The sequence below is a fragment of the Pteropus alecto genome, unplaced genomic scaffold, assembly GCF_000325575.1.
Source record: "Pteropus alecto unplaced genomic scaffold, ASM32557v1 scaffold61, whole genome shotgun sequence".
In the NCBI taxonomy this organism is placed as follows: Eukaryota; Metazoa; Chordata; class Mammalia; order Chiroptera; family Pteropodidae; genus Pteropus; species Pteropus alecto.
In genome coordinates, this window is record NW_006434835.1 from 4,078,528 (window position 1) to 4,083,314 (window position 4,787).

The window sequence follows — 4,787 nt, forward strand, 5'->3', positions numbered from 1 at the left end:
GTTTCTCATCCCCTGGACAGTTTAACCTAGTACACCTATACTGCATGCATACTTTCAATATTATGCTTAGAGCAATGTCATAATTATTAATTTACTGTGAAATCCTTGAAAACGGGATCACATATTATTCATCTTTTCATCCTCAGAAACTAAGTAAGGGCTTGAGATAGAGAGCAATAAATGGTTATAGAATTAACAGAAATTACATGTGCTATGTGCAACCTAAATTTTAATTTTACATTTGACAAATCCGGGTAAGGGGTTAAAGAGAGTTCTTTGTACTATCCTTACAAGTCTTCAGAAGGTCTGCAATTTTTTTTTTAAAACACACATGCACATGTCCGACAAGCCCTTATTTGGATCAAATATTTTTCTTCACTACAATACCACATAAAACCAGAAAGAGCACATTTAAAAAAAAAAAAAAAGTAGCTATATTGACCTCAACTATTAAAGAAAAAGAAATGATTCGAAATTTTAGGTGTTCAAATCTTACTACTTCTCTCCCCAATCTGTTATGTGAATTGTACATATATCACCTTTAGATACATAAAACATTATTTAGTTATCACTGTTACAGACAGTGGTGAAGATTAAGACTTTAGACCTCGATTCCTTAAAACTAACACTAAGCAGAAAATTTTACTAAAATAGTAATTTAAAAAATCTTATAAATTGAAGTTGTTTTGCCATAAGCTGCCCAATTAGTGTTAAACTAATCTATTACGGAAAGGTGATCTATTTTTGTCATATAATTGTGAAAAAATGCATACAATTCTACACAGCTACAATTCAGTAAAAGCTCAATCTAACAGTAGTTTGTGGGCCGCCCATAATTTGCAAGGCGCTGTGCTGTGGTTATCACGGACGAGCTGAATGAGATATTATTTCCGCCCTATGGAGGCTCGGGCTTCTTTAAAGTACTGGAAGAAGGGAGTGATGGGAAGAAGAGGGCAATAGCCGAAATAAAATTGGCGAAATACTGATCACTGCTGGTTGGACCTGGGGATGGGTACATGAGGGTTCACTGTATGATTCTCCACTTTGTGTATTTAGGGGGAAATGCTGTAGCGGGTTTTGCTGATCGTTCGACATTATCTACCTTGAGTTCTGATAACCTCTGCATTCATTCACCTTCCCTTCTTTATTGTTGACTTTCTGAATGGCAGGCACTTCACAAGTCGTACCTTCACCAATTCAAAAGCACCTACAAGTTTCTCGTGCATACTAAGAACTGACGTTTCCTGAACTGAATTTGATCGAGTCAGATTTGTTAATTTAGCAGGAGAAAACAGACTGTCGCAGCTAGTAAGCTATAAAATGACTCCCATCGACCAGGCTTCTAACGAGGTAAACCAAGAGTCTGACCTCGAGTGTGCCCAATAAATGTGATTACGTCCCTCGAAGGCCAAGTCTCCCAACCCCTCCGTCAGAGACTTCACTTTTGATTACCCCGCTTTCCCTCTTAAAGGGGTTCTACTCACCTATCTGGAAACCAGTGCCCTCAACCTCACATCACATCCTCCTCCCTTCACTCCCAGAAATTCCCTGTCTTCAAGTCATTCTCCCCTTCACCTTCACAAGGCCCAGGATCTTCTCGCTGCCAACCCCCATACATTTTTGCCAACTAACCCCTAGACAGCCTTCAGGTCTTAATTTAAATGTCAATTTCCCAGAGACTTTTCTCTGACTGCCCCTCCCCGCCCCCAGACCAGTACCTCCTCCTTCCCCTCCTCTCGGCTCTTTCAAGAGTGGCCTTACTTAAAGATTCACTGCACTTAACTGCAGTGACTGTTTTCCCAAGCAGGAAGTATGTCTGGCTTAGTCACTGCTGTTTCTCCAAGGCCTGAAACAGTTCAAAGAACACAGGAGGGACTCGCCAGACATCAGGTGAATGAAGGAAGCCCAGGGGACAAGATCTCATCTGCTCTGCAAATATTTCCTGGGCACCATCATGTGCAAGGCCCATGCTAGCCTTCAGTGGATTCCTATCAAGCCCTCAGTAAGCTTACTTACAGGAGACATGAGACATTCATCATAAAAACAGTATTTATCACTTTACAGTTTCAGACGCTTTCATATCTATATCTCATTTTCTAAAAATTGTGTTATGTAAATATTATTTCTCATTTAACACATGAGAAACAGGTTTCATACATAAGTAACCTGTCTAACATAATTCAAAAAGCAAATGACATAGCAACCAGATAAATCCAAGCTATCCTTCAAGGAGAAGAGCGCTAGAGAAAGCCTGAGTGCTTTGAGTTTGGAGAAGTTACTCCCACTGGGATATCGTGGAAGCATCACTTTGTGCTGATCCTGGAAGAGTAGGTCCAACAGGTGGGAAATGAATGAAGGGCATATAGCAGGCAAAAAGAGCAGCATGAAAACGGAGAGTGTTCACTGAGGGACTCTGTAGTGTCTGCCCAGGAATAACGTGGAGGGAATATTTAAGTAAACGGTGAGCACTAAGACTGGAAAGTAAGAGCAGTTAGATCTGCAACCTCTTCAAAGATAAGAGCTGTCTCTCCTTTGTTCTTATGGCCCCAGAACCTATTACTGGTCTAGGACAAGTAGAAACATCATAGGTACCTTGTCAAATAGAATAACTGCATAGGCAAACCTAAAGATTTCTCTTCTGCGGTACTTTGCCTGCCCACAGCTCCTGCTTTCCTCAACAGCCATGTTCTCGCCCATCAGCCATAAGCAGGGATGGGCATACGATCTGTAACATACGACTCTCAAAAACATAAGCCGGGCCAATCGAATTCCTCTCTAGAGAACTGAGAATTAGAAACCAGAGACCCAATCATTATGCACCATGTGCAAAATGACAGTTTTGAGACAACCAGTCAGCGGAGGGAGAACCCAACAGATACCGACGGACAGAGAGAAAGACTCCTCACAAGTGAGAAAACAAATGTGGCCCCTGAGAGAGATGCTCCCTTGGATCTTGATTCCGTGCTGATTCTCATTCAGTCCTATAAATCTCCCTTTCCCTGAGGTAAAAGAGTCAGTCTGTTCCTTGCCTTCTAAACAGTCCTAACATCGTAGCAGATAAAGCAGGGAAACTGACAGTTCTTGAACAGAAGCAGGAAGAGGGGGATGACACCCTCAAGCGGTCCTAGGAAAATTTACCTCCCAGCAATGTATGTGGCCCAGACTAGAAAACCACAAAGAGTAAGGACCCTGGATGCCAGTCAAGGAACGACTAAGAGACAACCCACAGGACAGGGGACAGGTGGTGAGGATGGAGAATGAATGAGGTATGAACTTGACAACGTAAAATCCCCCACATTTGACACTCTGATCTACCAAAATATCCAGAAGATTTTAGGTGTAGAAAAGAAACTATGTGACTGACTGGAGGCGAAAAGAAGAGATGGAAGATGATCAGACGCCAAGCACAGGAGACGCGGGTGGTGCTGCTCTAAACAAAAGAGGGACAGGAGGATGCGGGACTTTGCTCTGCATGGTTATCGCCACCCCCTTCCCTACCCGTCTGCTGGGTGAATGAGGCTGTGGGGTGCTTTGGCCAGGCTGAATGTGAGGTGCTCCAAAAAAGCTAAATTGGAGAATCCGGCCAATATCTGGAAAAACAGATCTGGAAATCACGCACACAAAGAGTGCAGACAAAGATTCTCAAACTTGTGAGCATCAGAGTTACTTGGGAAGCGCGTCAATACTAAGCTTGTCAATAGGTATTCCTTGGGGTTCACCCCCAGATAATCTCACTCATACACCTGGGGTGGGCCCCGAAATTGACATTTTAACAAGCATCCCAGAACGATCCTGATGGAAGTGTCCAGTCCATGCTAGTCAAGCTGGAGAACAAAGAACACCGCCTGGGAGCAGCACTTCTCAACCTTGGCTCGGTACCACATACACTACGGTGCCTCCACCAAAATTCAGATATCTGATCCTCACCGTCGTCGAAGTGCGGACAGAGACAAAATGGGTCAGAATCACCCCTTGGGGTCGGGAGCCACACCCCAGGCCAGCAGGCTGGGAATCGCCCAGGCTAAGGCTAAGAAAGCTACATGTTTAACCAGCGCCCCTAAAGGCTAGCAGAAATGGCTCCATAAACAGTTATTAATAAGAAAATATTCTTCGTTGGTTTAAACATTTCTATATGTCACAGCTACTTGAAAGAAAAATAATTCAACATTGCTGGTTGACAAAGAAATCGTTTCCCTCTAAATAAATCACTGAAAGCGTCGTAATCGACGGCTTGCTGACATTGTGCCGGGCGTAGAAAGGCCAGCGCAGGACAATGGAGCAATGGAGCCCAATTTGAAAACAAAGGGAGAAAACCAACCACCTCGACCTCGGAAGCCCCAAGAAAGACACCGCGGACGCCAGCCTCGGCCGCAGCAGCCGAAGGGGTTCTCCGGGCGGTGGGTGTGCCGGCCGCCGCTCCACAAAAGAAAAAGAACTGTGTCACTAACAGCCACCCTCCCACCCGAGGCGCCTCTCGACCCCCGGAGACGACCGCCTGGGGCAGCAAGTCTCAGACCTTCCCGGCGCCGCAGCCAGCGCGGACTGCTCCGCGGAGCCGGGCCCGAGGCCCCGGATGCCCGGCCGCGGGCCCCACACCCGGCCTCGCCCCCTCCCCGCCCGGCCTCGCCCCCGCCTCCTCCAGGTCACCGCGCACAGCCGACCACCGCATTGACCGTCCCGCAGCCCGACCTGAGGACAGCTCCGGCGGAGAGGGCGCGCTTTGCCGCAGGCGCCGTCAGAACACCGGCAATGGACACACCGCGGCTTGCAGCGAGCCGCCCTCAACA

The 4,787-nt window shown here is 46.2% G+C and overlaps 1 protein-coding gene across 1 annotated transcript in view; it reads right to left on the reverse strand.

Moving 5' to 3' along the window:
• The window catches only part of KIDINS220 (kinase D interacting substrate 220), a 92,558-nt gene extending 87,771 nt beyond the window's left edge, over window positions 1-4,787 (reverse strand). Inside the window, exon 1 of the mRNA XM_025045789.1 lies at window positions 4,690-4,787. The gene's annotated coding sequence lies outside the window, so the exon portion shown is untranslated. The remainder of the gene's footprint in view (window positions 1-4,689) is intronic.